This window comes from Danaus plexippus, chromosome 10 (assembly GCF_018135715.1).
Source record: "Danaus plexippus chromosome 10, MEX_DaPlex, whole genome shotgun sequence".
Classification (NCBI taxonomy): domain Eukaryota; kingdom Metazoa; phylum Arthropoda; class Insecta; order Lepidoptera; family Nymphalidae; genus Danaus; species Danaus plexippus.
In genome coordinates this window covers 2108918-2124083 of record NC_083543.1, presented here as the reverse complement: position 1 = coordinate 2124083, position 15166 = coordinate 2108918, and positions in this window count along the sequence as shown.

Here is a 15166-nt window from a genome sequence, read left to right as displayed (position 1 = left end):
GTGCTAGTTGCTATTTCAGCATGTTGGCTATGACACAAACACCATTGCAATGGTTAATATTTGCATCATTGTTTTTAAATTTACGTTTCAGTTCCATTCTTTTCGTACAAGTTTCATCAACAGATGACTAATAATAATTATAATATTGTCAGACGTGTGTAGTCGTCTTATAAGATTTCTCGTATCCCATGTCAGCTATTTAGTGAAAATTGCATATATTTATTTATTTTATTCAAGCAAAAAGATACTGATAGTGGTATTTACATCACAAAGATTTACTTTTTAGGTTATATTGTAATTTATATATTATATTATGTTTGAAATTTTTTAAACAGGACCCGAACATAGTAAAATTGTCATATTGTGACTTATAAATTAATGGTAAATGTAAATATGTAATATTGCCATTATTTAAATTTGTTATGTATCAAAAGAATGGTACAGATTACAAGAATGAAGTCTGTTATAGAACTGTATCAATCCATCAGACGCAATAAAAAATTAGGCAAGTTAGCATGGGTAATGTTTTAGCGTTTTTGCTTTGGCGTTTTTTGCAATTGCAGCGTTTCGGTTGGGTATAGTTTCAGTGTTCAAAGCTTTTGTTATTTTAAAGTTAATTATAACATATTTTAATATGCTACTTAGAAAAGAATATGTTCCTTAGCATATCATAGACAATTGCTTATAAAAGTTATTGAGATAAGTAACTGTAACAATTTTTATTTTTTAAACTTATATTTTTAACAAATTTAACTCTTTAGTTTTCATCTAATTAATTAATGTAAGTATGTTTATTACAGTAAACTAAATAGTTTACAAAGCAAGATGAGGAAAAATATTTATGTACTGGGAGGACCCAAGATTTTTTTACTTGTAAATAACACAGATCAATTTTAACGACGTGAAATGCTGTTGTATTAACTTACTCCTAACAAAAGGTACAAACCTATTTTATCAGTCTGAGAATATTAAAAAAATAAGTAAGAAATATATATCTACCTATAAATAGGAGTTTTTTGAGTTTAATATAATATTATAAAATAAAACTAAGAGACGAAACCTCTTAGCATTCAATGGATTCATCGTGCGGGTGCCGGGTCTTTCGCGTTGCAAGGAGAGGAGCTTGAACAGTGCCTAGGTCTTGCGACCCAGGTGTAGGTTTAAGGGCCACTAACTAACGCGCGCTACACGCTCACCTCCACCGCCCAAGCTTCTCTATCTACCTAACCAAATTTGAAAAGAACCTACTAGAGCTGCCTTCGAGGTAAGTTCCAAGAATGAATTGATATTAGTTCCGAGTCTTTTAGTAGGTTGTAGGAAATGCTGACGACCAATCATGAATTAAGGTGTGCCATTTTAGTGCTTATGGGATTCAAAAATCTCCTATGTCTGGCCATTCGTTTTGCATCTCTAAACTCATTGCATGTATCTTATATTTAGCATTCTCGTCTTGCCGAATAAAAGACTTCAATATATCCGCATGATGGACTTTCTAACTTGATCATAACCCTACTCTGTTACTTTGTGCTCCTATCATAAACTGCTTATCGAATTAAATATTATTTGGCAATTCGAACTGTGAAATAAAGTTTTAAATTGAAATACCAATTTGCAGATAAATATCCATTTTAAAAGATAAAGTACCTTTTCTACATAGTTCATAATAATTTACAGTCACCGCTAGTTACACTGCATGACTTGAATATCAGCTAAAGTTTTGACTTTACTTTTTGTTAGACGCAAATTCAAATAGCTCTAGTTGGCAGCATAGCAGTTAAAAAGATTTCATTTTATAACGTAAAATCAGATGTTAATATTTTAATTACTATCGTATGATTTAAATCACACTAATATTTTTCGGATATACTACGCATGGTTTTTTTTTGGTAAAAAACTTCATACTCCCAACGTTTTAGTTACTTTTCAGCAACCGTGATCACGGACAGACGAGATGCATTCAAATAAAGCACACGTACTATATCCGAAAAATATTAGTTTCATTTAAATGAATGCAACTCGCGGAAGTCTTATATCTTACTGCCATCGTATGAGAAGAATAGAGAAATAGACGAACGAAGAATTTTAAACTTTAAATATTGGTAATTTAAACATTCGAAGTATTATGTCCTACTGTTTTTTATGGAAGTCATTACCATTCGTCTAAAACGATTCGATTATTTTTCGCATGATTGAGTAGCAAATAAAAACTTTTTATAAGACACCCATGACTGTCGTTTTCAGTAAAAGAAGTGAAACTGAATTTTGTCTAATGATATATTTAAAATAAAACTCGACTAAAAGTATAAGTGTTTTAACAAATAGTTAATAGAATTGTTAGAAAATGCTTTTTTAAAACTATTTGATAGGAAAGCCCTACATCGGCCAAAATCATTAAAAAACCCAAATTACGATAATGATAAAATTAAAATTATATACTACGTAATTTATTCTTTGGTTGAAAAAGTGATATACTTGTTTAAATTAATGCATAATGCTGAAAATCATTTCCATAAAGTTGCTCATTAATAGCAAAGCGGAGTACGGAAAGGAACGCAGACACCTCTGTAGTTGTAATGAATAGCAAACATTGCACTCATAATTAAATTACTCTTACTTAAATATAATTAAGTTTTCATCTCCATATTTCTTACTTTATTATATAAATATAAAATAAACCGCCTATGTTGCGCTGAGACAAGGTTTTCATCACATTAATTTATATTAATTTATAATATAATAAAAATTAATGTACTTTTTAGGATTGTGTCTTAATTTTTTTGATTTTAAATTTTAGATTATATTAACAGGAGGTTAATAATCTGATTCCGTAACAGTGTAAATATCGTCGCTAACTAGCTTAATTAGCCGTTAAATCTGCGACTTACGTTATAACGATATAAAGTCGTAGAATTAATTATAACATTATTAAAATGGCTGGTTAATGATTAGGATATTTTAGGCATTACCCGGCTGTAATCGTTGGAAAAAATAAACTGACTTTAGAAATTCTCAACTCAATATACATAAAATCTGTCATATTACTCTCGTTCGTTTTCAATTGTTTCTCTGTTTAAAATAGTTAAAAATGTAGACGTTGGAATATGAAGCTTATTTAGGTTCAATTAGAAATAATGTTTTGTATTGAGGTCCTTAACTTAGTCGAGAATTTTTTTTAAATTGATTTCTTTTTAAAAAATTAAACTGTCATTCACAGATAAGGTTACGACATTATTGTCACAACAGTCCTCCATTGTACTATTTTTCATTAAACTTCAAACGCGCTAAGCTAGGAATGAAATGTCATTGATCTAACTCATTTGCCCAGCTATTTGATCATATGGCTGAATATCTTTCAGTCCGTTAGGTCTCATTAGTAAAGAGGCTAGGCTGTTGTTCGAATGGCTAATTAAGCCAGTTAGCTGTGACACTTTTACGACAAACGAAACCTAACTTCATTTTAATTACGTCAATTAGTTATTCTATTACTTAATGTAGTGAATAAGCCAGATTTTAGTTTAATTTTTTCATTTTACATATAATATTGACATTGATATTCAAAACTCGCTTGGGAGATATTGATGGAATGTTACACATAATATAAATATTCCTATGTCCCTTTAGTAATAGAAAATAAATGATTTATTAATAAACAAATAGTTTCTATTCGTAAGTTGATAAAAGAAATTGATAGTAGATAAACATTTGGTGTTACGGTTAAGATTTTACTATGATTTAAATAGTTTTTATGATTACTTTGGGTACATTCTGTAAACTAAGCTTAAAAACTTAAATTATTATTTGTTTATATAGAATGCATTACTATAAGTAAGCGGCTCTTTGGTTTGAAGACGAGTTTAACCCATGAAACTAGAGAACGTAAAATCTTTCTATATTTGGCAACCTACAAGAATTATCCCTTTCAAACCTATTCTTCTGTTGTTACTTTTTTTAATGAAACGGAAGTTTTCGGATGATACTATGCGTTTTTTTATTATTTTATGAACTACATAATCCCGACGTTTCGGTTCCTTCGCATAAATGACTGTCAGTTAAACTTGTAATTTGTCATCTATCGCCAACTATTTTTGAATAAGTATTTTTTAATGACTGTACATGGTACGAGTGATTTGATATCTAAATTAAGTTTAGAACTATATTTATTTATTAAGAATTTTGTATCTGTTAAAATTTTATTTGTCGGGTCTTTTTTAACTATCTTTGTTAACCATCGTGTGCAAAACCACCGAAATTGTATGGGTTACCTAAAATCAATAAACAAGATGTTCCCTTACTCCAAATTGTAAGCCAGATCGATTCACCATCTTATAAACTGGCTAAATTTCTTTTAAAGATGTTATAAGATTCAGTTTACTATAGAATTAGAGGCAAATAATTCTTTAGCTTTCCTTGATATACTTAACATTAGGAACCCTGACAATACTTTGGGACATACTGTTTATAGGAAACCCACACATACGAATAGGTATCTCAATGGAAACTCACACCACCACCCTATACAGTTAGCTACCGTTGGCCAGTCTTTGATACAGAGAGCCCAACACCTTTGTGATGCTGACCACCTAGAGGCCGAGCTGCAGCATGTAAAACATGCTCTCACCACCAACAACCTGCCCATGCCTCGCCAGCATAGCAAAAACCACTTGAAGCCACCAACAGTTGAGCGACAACCTGCAATATTCCCATATGTGAAGGGAGTTACGTACAAAATAGGCAATATCTTGAAGAAAATTTCGATAAAGACTATTTACAAACCACATAAGAAAGTGAGCCAATTCTTGAGACCTATCAAGAGTACCATTTATTTGCAACAAGCGGGTGTATACAAACTCGATTGTGATTGTGGCTTATCATACATTGGACAAACAAAGAGGAGCGTGGGTACAAGGGTGAAGGAACACATCTCAGACATCAAAAATGGGCGCGCGTCGAAGTCAGTAGTGTGTGAACACACAATGGACAAACCAGGCCACTATATTCGGTTTGATTAACCATAAATCTTCGCTCGTGAAGACAGGTACATACCGAGGTTAATCCACGAGGCTACTGAAATTAAAAAAATAACCGAATTTCAATAGCGAAGATGACTGGAATCTATCCAACACCTGAGACCCCCTCCTTAAAAGTATAAAATGCTATGTCCGTGACCACACCACAGGACTGCTCGACACTGTCAGCGCATTCTGCGGGCATCCAGAGATATACGCCAGAAAATTAAGAAATCGATGGCGGTACATGAAAAACAACAGGACCAACTGACAGATATTCACATCTCGTCTGCCCGTGATCACTGTTGCTGAAAAGTAACCGAAACGTGGGGATTATATAGTTTTATATGTAGTTGTAATAAAATTCCCGTAGTAAATCCGAAATATATTAGTGTCTTTTAAATTAGAGAGTATTTGTTTGTATTTATTTAAAAATTTTTGCTCATTTTAAATGTGTATTTTTCCAAGAAAATGGAAAATTTTAAGAATCCAAAAACCTGTATTTGTAAGGTTAACAACTAAAGGACTTTTATGATATTCATTAATAATTTAATGTTTAATTTTATTGACTTTTTTGTGGTCTATTGTAAAACGTGATAAAATATATAACAGGATTTATTACAAAATTCTTGATACAATCATCTTTTTAATTTTGCAATCAATACTTTATTTGAATAATAGTAATTAGTTGTTTTTTTTGGTTATATTTATTTTTTATTAAAATAGTACGTTATGATACATATGAGAAGCAATATAAAATCCCAGAGGATATTTGTGCGACGGCGTCCAGACCGCACATATTGTCATATTCGCGAATTTTAAAATTTAAAATAAATTGTGGTAATAGAGCTCAAAGTTCCTTGGTTAACTAATATCCCCAAAGACCATGCCATTAAGGCCAACAAGTATTATGAGCTCACTAACGAACTCGCTAAGAATAGGTTCGTTGTAAATTTGTACGCGGTAGAAGTAGGAGCGAGAAGTATAACAGCTAAATCTTTCTACAACCTGCTAAAAGCCTATGGCCTGTCGAAGAACTAACATCAGTTCATTCTTGGAACGTGCGTCGAAGGCAGCCTAGTAGGTTCGTTTCGAATCTGGTTAGGTAAGGAGAGAAGCTAGGACAGTGGAGGTGAGCGTTTAATGCGCGTTATATAGGGGCCCCTTAAACCTACACCTGGGTCGCAAGTCCCAGGCACTGTTGAAGCTCCTCTTTTGTCGCAACGCGAAGGAGACGGCACCCACACGGTAAATCCATGGAATGTTTAAAGGAAAAAAAATTAAATTTGTTTTAAGGTTAAATTATTTTCCAACCCTAAAATTCTTACCCCATACATTTTTGGAAGAAACAAAAGTCCCGATTAAATATTACCATCCAGTTGTGTATATTATTTTGACAATAGTATCTTAATATCAATATTACAATCCATATTTTTTCTTAAGGACCTACGTGGATTAAATCGATTTTATGGATTATATATTATATCAGTATATACCTGTGACAAATATGAATGTTTTAATACTTTAACATATTTGTTCATAATTCATAGGATTTACGAGAGAAACGGAAAAATATACATTCTGGGACAAGTATTGTTATTATTATTTTAAATTTATGTCTCAAAGTGGCAAACGAGCAGACGGCCTACCTGATGGGAAGTTGTTTCTTTTTGGTGTTGGGTTCGAAAACACTTATGGACTCCTTTCACCCTCGTGGAAGGGCGAAGGAGACTGCCAGACTCTTAGTGACTAAAAAACAACCCGTGTTCCTCAAGTACCCATGTGTCGAAGGGACGGGTATCACCGAAGCATTCAGCCCATGTTCAAGTTATAGTAACTTTTTCAGCTAGGCTGTACCATTCTAATAATTAAATATTAATTAAAAGAAAGATTTTTCGTTCAAAGTATTAATATTTGATGCATCTTGTGTTAAATTTTTTTTAGAAAACTAAAATAAATAAGTGTATTGTTATTTTTGGCTTAGAGAAAGAAATATTAAGTAAAATTTAAAAAGTTACATAATAAAGCGTTAAGCAAAGTTAAAAAACGCTTTAATGCTCTGTTTAAATTCATACAAACAGCTAGTCCCTTATTTACTGCAACAGCCACTAAACCGGATATTGAACGATGAAACAACTCTTTATATTGCGACATTGACATCTGTATAGAACACGTATCACACGTGGATTCACGGTAAAATGACCATTGTCAACTCATGTTGATCTATTCATCCACCGTTTAACCTAATTGAAATTGCATTAGTATTATAAATAAAGGAATAAAAATAATAGAATATTGACAAGATATTTCAAAGAAATATGTCAAAATTGAAGTAGGAAAATGTGTCCTTAATTTTGGATGTGCTTTTATAATTTTTCTTTCTTTATATGAAGTAGGTCATATTAATAGTAATTCTCTGTATGTATAATTTAGATGAAATATTAAAAAATATAATATTTTGTTCTTTATTTTCTTGCAAAATATTAGTTTATTAACGATGTGAGCCTCGTGGTTAATTGAAATACAACTAGCAAGTATCATCATCATCATCATCATCAGCATATCGGAGCCCACTGCTGAGCAAAGGCCTCGTCTCACATGGAGAAGGTTAGAGCATTAATCACCACGCTTGTTCAAGACGGGTTGGCGATTTCAATCTTATAATTTGAAATTATAAGACCAGGTTTCCTCACCATGTTTTCCTTCACCGTCTGTAAGTGATGTCTAAATTCTCTTAGAAAGTACACATGACTCGGAAAAGATCACATTGGGACTTGCCCGGTTTCGAACCCGCGCCCTCACGTATGAGAGGCGGGCATTTAACCTCCAAACCACCACGATTTCTAGCATGTATAAGAAGAGTTATATTTGTTAAAATTATGGTAAATTATAATTTATTAAATAATTTACTTTTAAAATGAAACGATAAAAAGTTATAAAATATACAATTTTATAAACCCGTTTGTTATGATATGATATTTTACCAATTGCAACAAAACCAATGATTAATAGGAAAAAAGAGTATGGAAGTACGTCGTAATTAAATGAATTATGATCACTTAAGTAAATAAAAATTTAAATCTTAATTGAATAATTACATATTTCGTATAATTTCTTTCATTTCTGTCGCTGCATTTGTTGATCAAAGCTTATCACTAGTAATAAGTTGTCTGCTTTATCATTAGCATAATTAGTCCTGTATGTTCCAGACCAATTATCTTAAAAGTAAAAGTACTGAAATTGAATGAGGAATAGTTACGTACATATATACTTAATTATATTCTAAAGTGAGGAGTTGAAAAATCAAGAATTGGCAGTAACTTAATTTATTCATAAATATTTTTTGTAACACGTTGGTAGAATAAAATATATTATCGCCATTTTTTATTTTATAATTACCATTAAAATTGTTTGGAAATTATAAGATCTGATAAGAGGAACATCAACTTCATTTAGATTTACTACTTTATTAAACATACCACTATATTCGGATTTGGAATCCAATAAATTACTTCGGAATAATTGGACGAATAAAACGAACTGTTTAGTACATCAAATAAAAAAAAATGGTCACTCAAAGTTTTCGGTGAACCTTTACTTTGTATTATTAATAAAGTTAATGACCGTCTTTGAGATAAATGTGTATCGTAAGCCGATTTTATAAACAACTAAAATTGACGCAAGAAAACGTTTACTAAGTTGTACAAAGGAATTGATATAACCCAGTCAACCGTCTAATGTAAGCTCTTTTCACTCGTTTTGTGTAAATCTTTCTAAGCATTTTAGGGCTATACACAAATCACTAGTTTATATAAATAGATATAACTTAAAGAAAATAAAAGTAGTAAAGAATAAAGCAAAAAATTACTTCAATAGAATGAGTTTAAAAAACATTTTGTCATTCCTCTAAATAAGCGGAATAAAACATATTACAATAAATGTGAACTGCCAATAATCTTTCTTGAATATTTGCTACGTGTTTGCAGTAAAAATGTCGTGACTCCGTGCCTTTAGCTGCTATTACACGATCTGCTGCGAACCTAATGTACCCAAAATAATGCTCATTTTCTACTCACGAATCTAAGATAGAAGGCAGTGTAATAAAACTTTGATAAAATTGTTCCTACTCTTCAAGTGTATGTTCAGAAATTCATTGAAATTATAAGACAATTGCACAATAGAAATATTGAAAAGATGACAAAAAGAAAGCATAGTATTTACATGTAATTAGTAATATCCTTTGATTTAATATCTTTTTGTTTACACATAGATAAAAATCAATTTATTTAATTATAACACCTATCTCATACTGAAATTAGAATCAAATCAAAATTATCTATATATTTTATGAGTAAAAGTTAATCTTTTCAGATTCTGTTAACGTTTGAGCTATTCACAAGTTTATTTAGGAATTAACCTTGAATATTCCTCTTGAGAATGACGGAGTGTTCGAAGCTTGAAACGAATGAGATAAATTTCTTTTTGTTATTGTGACTGTAACGTGAGAGGTGTGAGATTTTTTCTTCATCTTTTTATCACTCGGTACAATTCAGATCACACCCTCACGATTCGCTTAGAGGTGATTATGCATAATCATATTTTTTTATGAAACACAAAACTTATGAAAATTTGCTTTTGAAATAATCTGAATTTATTCTAGAGGCAAGTTAAACACTAGTTTGAACAAAGTGTGCAAGTATAGCGGAAAACGGAGTCGGCATGAATTTCAGTTTGTGTTTTTGGGAAGGCTTTCAACTTATAGGGTGAGTGACAGATTGACTTCGAAGTATATTTACGAAAAAGTTAGGTTAAAAATCAAAGGCGTTTTATCTTGCAAAACATTTTTTAAAAATGAAGAGGATATGGAATTATTTACGTACTTGTTTAATACGGAACTTGTCTTTCATCAGCCTACATAAAAAACACAAGTAATAATTTTCTATATTTTTTAATATAAAAAAAGCAAAACTGCTTTCGATACAACTTTTCCTAATGAATTAGTTTTTAGAGCAACGTAACAACTGTTGATTTACAAACCCAAAACTATTTCCGTTATCATTAAATTAATATATTATGTTATACTTTCGTAGGTGTCCTTACAGTGAGAAATTGTTAATCACAAATGCTTTTTAAGAAAATTAATACCATCATTGGTAATCGTAACAAAAATTTAAATATAAATGGGTATGTACAAACAATTGGTCAAACTTCATGAAATTAAATTTTACATTTTCAGAAATACGTAACGTATAATATAGGTATAATAAACCTCAGTTGATAGCAACTCTATATGTATCTTGGAAACCCCACGAATCGATAATATATTTGCCTTTTTTGAAGACATCACAGACACAGAGACTTGTTGTGATCTTCGGTCTTTATATAATCTGTCTGAGCATATTGACCTTAGAAACTAGTAGTAGTTTTACAAGCTGTTTACTATATCGCAGTCGTGTTGCAAGCTGGCTTGTTAGGGTTTCAAGAAAATATTAAAACTCTGTGTTAGATGGTTAATGATAATAACTGAAAAGAGATAAATATAATAAAAAAATAAATAGAATATATAACCTTATACGGTTTGCCTACGTGTGTTTAAATATAAGCACTTTATTTATTTAAAACCCCTATAAAAACATTTCCCGAGTATTCATTGAAATAAAACCAATATTTTTCGGAATTACTAAACGTTTTTAATTATTTTTAACAACATATTCCCGGGGTTTCGGTTACTTTGTGGCAACCGTGATCTTCTCGTCTGGTCTTGATTAGATTAGTGATAGTAATTCCGAAAAACATTAGTTTTACCCCTATCAAAATCCCCAAAATCCGAGGAATACTTGCAGTAATATTAAATAGAAATGATTTTACACGATGAGAAAAAAATTCTGCAAACAAAGTTCTTAAGGGTGTGTTTCACTGCACTTCTACTCCGAGGCTGAATGTGATGCATTCGATAGAGAGACAAAAAAAGTTTAGGCGATGGAATAAAAAAAATCAGTTCAAAAACAGTACTTGCTAAGTTGATAAATCTTTTCTATGGTAGTGAAATGTGTATGAGGTTAGATCCTCGGCATGATTGTCAAACTACAGTAAAGATATCGATTCGTTTTATTGTTCACATTCGATATACGGCATCAAATATTTTTCATTGCAGGAGCTCAAAGGCTTTCACGTTTTTAATCTGTTTGTGCGGTGGTATACAAATGTTTCTGAAAACCTTTGACACTAACTGCATAACGTGGTAAAGAAGAAAAATTACGGTAGCTCTATATTTAGTATGCTTTAAGAAAATTTTTAATAATTTTTTTGTAGAAATCACAGTGTTAGATTAAATCGTATTTTTATATATAATCAATAAAAATGGCATCTGTATATATGTATAAAGAGGCTAAAAGTTTTAAAATGTTTTATTCACCTATTTATATAAGTTCAGTCTCATTATTTTTGGTATCGAATTTTAAAGCCAACTAACTACAAAAATAAAATAATGTTGAAAGATTGTCTTTAAAAGAAACAATTATTAAAAATCCTGTTTCTTATACAACGGAATAAAAATACATTTAAAAAAATTACACAGGATTATCAGTACCTTTTAAATATAAAACAAACAAGCAGAACATAACTTCTTTTATTTGAAATCGTTTAGAGATTCTACTTGTATTATAGCGTTTCGATGGTTGTATAATTAAATTTGTCAGATATTTCGTTTATTCTCATTCCTCGTCGTTATAATATTATCATTAATGATATGTGATTTTCATTTCTTCCTACATGCATACTACTTCTAAGATTCTAACTACGCATCGGTGTCACTGAACTGAAACCGAGAATTCGCGCATCAATTATGCACGTGTATAGGCTTTTTAATTTATTTCATAAAGTATAAAAAGGTGAAAAAAATATGTCAGAGACAACTATCATTGAATTTATAGTAATAAACAAAGATATTATCTAAGTCTAGAATTCATATTTATTAAATTTAGTAATTTGTTAGTGTATACCTAGGTAACACTGAAAATGTTTAGATATTCAAAAACGGCTTAATGTAGAAAGGTGCCAATACTTTTATTATTTTTTGAAGTAATCTCCGTTCCTCTCTACACATCGTTACATTCGAGGGAGCCACTGAAAAAAGCAGTGGGCTCATTCTTTATTAGGGGTCGCTTCTAAGATTTTTCCGTTCGCTTTCACAGCATCTTCAAGGCTCATAAGGCGAATACCTCGAATTTTATCTTTAGTTCTTGGGAATAAATAAAAGTCGCAGGGCTTCAGGTCAGGACTGTAGGGCGGATAAATCACTATCTCGACACCTGCCATAGTCAAATATTCAATAGTCCCTTCGTGTCCTTCCACCAGTTCGCGGAGTGCGCTGAAGCTTTGTCGTGGTGAAGGAGGATTCTGCTTCGAGGGGGCTGCATTGAATTTTTCTCAAGACAACAGGCAAACAACGATTAGCATACTGGTCTGCAGTAACTGTCCTTTCCAACCAAAGAATGATTATTATATATATTATGGGCAATTATCTTTTTTCCTTCACATCTTCCTTTCTTTACCTTAGTTGCCCGACTCTCGAAAGGAAACACCCATTGAGCTGATTGATATTGACTAATGAAAGTATAACACAAATTTGCACTAACTGAGAGGAATTCAATTGGTTGTAGTTTTACATAGGACAAATAAATTCTTTTAGAGCCAAGTGTGTTCATTAAGCTGGCTCTATAAATAAGGAAAGTTGACAGAAGATTTTGTATATTAGGTTTTATACACGTAAAGGCAACTGTAAAATGTAAATATTTGCTTTTGTTCCGTTCAAATGTTTATAAGCTTTAGGATAGGAAGGATTATATTCATAGTAATTCCTACTACGTAAAACTACCATTGTCTGAACATAAGTAGTAAAATGAATGCTGAAAAGTTTAGTAAATAGTGTAACAACTCTTATATATTAAATTACATTTTAAAAATTGTTAATATATGTACCATTTTACGTATATGCACATTAATAATTTTTTAGACAAAATGACAGTTTTTAATAAATTTATTTTTAAAAAGTTTTATTATTTTCCGTTTTTATTAATTTATTCTATTATTTGGTAAGAAAATTCTCTTAATTTTTTACGCGCAGACTATTTTTTTTTGCAAATAGACGACGCCTACGTGGTTGTTGTTATCGTGTCTTTCCAAGTTTTTATTAATAATATCGTATTATGAGTCCATTACGAGAGCCCAACAGGTTCGGTGACTAGATAATATTATAATAAATATCTAGAGAGAATATTGAATAACAAATTTAAATCAACATTATTATTGTAATTATGTAGGGTGCGTTTCACAGCAGTTTCTAGGAAAACTATGAAACCTACTTATATGTAAATTATCATAAGAATTACATATTAAAACTTATAACGTATACCTAAGACTACATGATTGCCCCGATGTTAGGATAGGCAATGCCATTCCATGGCTTGGTGTGGTATCAGAAATCTTCTGGTTCACACGGCTTGGTGTTCCTTTCGCAAAGTCAGCAACGTCACTCGTAATATGGTATTTTATCCATACAACGATGTTTATTTATTTTTTAAATATGTTGCGCGTACTTAACATTCTTAAGCTTCGACATGTAATGGAAGACATCTACTATCTACATGTAAAACTTCAAAAGATACGAATTAAACGGGCACACGCAAAGTTCAAATATATTTTCACGATTACACATTTTTTTCAGATTTTTGTTTTATTCATATATTGTGTAATCGCAAATGTAACACCTTTCTTTATATTCCATTTGAATCGACTTCAACCGAAATATTTTGATTGCGTGTTCCTAAGCCAACAGTTTAAAAATACATCAAGGTTTATTAAATGTTAGCTTTTCCATTTTGTAGGTTCACGAGAATTGCGTTCGCTGTTTTTACTTCCGCTAGTATTATTGTTTGAATAATAACTCTTATAAGAGACTCAAGATAGTTTTCCCATCGAATGAGATTAAGCGTGATGTTTCAATTCAGTGCGCTTACACGAAATTTAATAAGTAATATAACTAAGCTTCTTATTAAATTTATACAGAAATAGAATATTATTTTCTTACGACAATAATTAAAATTTTAAATTATGCGCAGCGACTTATAGCTTGATGTATTTGCGTGACTAACAGTTGAATGCTCGTGCGCTATTAAATGAAATATGTTTCACTGATATGTTGCCAACTAGAAACATTTGAGTTTCCTGTGAACAGAAAGTAAAATAGAAGCCTTAAGTGATGTAAACTAGAGCCAACTATTAAATTCTATACCTACATTCGTATATTCCTATACCTATATAAGAGAGCTATTTTTTTTCTTTTAAATAGGTAAAGATCTCTTAATTAGGACATCAGTTTGGAAGGGTTCAATACAAACAATGCTAGACGAACATAACGTTAAAATGTACATCAATAGTTAATTTTTAATATTAAACTTAAATTGTCATTATTTGACACTCACACGCTATACATAATATATATGTATATAATATGTCGACATGGAAATCAAACAATTACAGTAAAATAAAATATCTCACCACTTCATACAACTGTAATGTGTTTTGAAAGAAAGGTTTGAGTATATATATTTCAAATCACTAAATATTAAAAGGAAAAGTAACAAAAGTTAAAAAAAAATATTGCTTATATGTTATGATGTTTTAAAGCAAGAAATAGAACTCGTGATTCATAGAAAGGTTCTGATGTCGCCTATACTCCTAAGTTTATTACAAGAGACTGAAAGTTAATTTTTTTTTTATAAAATGCAAATGGATCTATCATTGTAATTGGTGTGATGATGTGTAAAAAATTGGATAGTAATTATAGATATTAGAATTTATTTAAGTAGTATTATGTAGGTTTTGAAATAATAAAATAGGCTTAGTAATCCGAAAAATATTAGTTTCATTTAAATGAAGTACTTCTTTTACTAGTTTTTTAATATATATAAATTTTTTAAGAAAGTTGCTAAAATACATTGTATGATTGGCGTTTTTATTCTCTGCTTTTAGAAAGTAAAAAATATTAGTATTTTGACATTACCATTGCGAAACAATGCTGACATTTTTTTTTTGCAGCCCACCACCAAAAACTTTCTTTAACATTTTTTATTGAGTTTGATGGATTGTTATTCCATTGG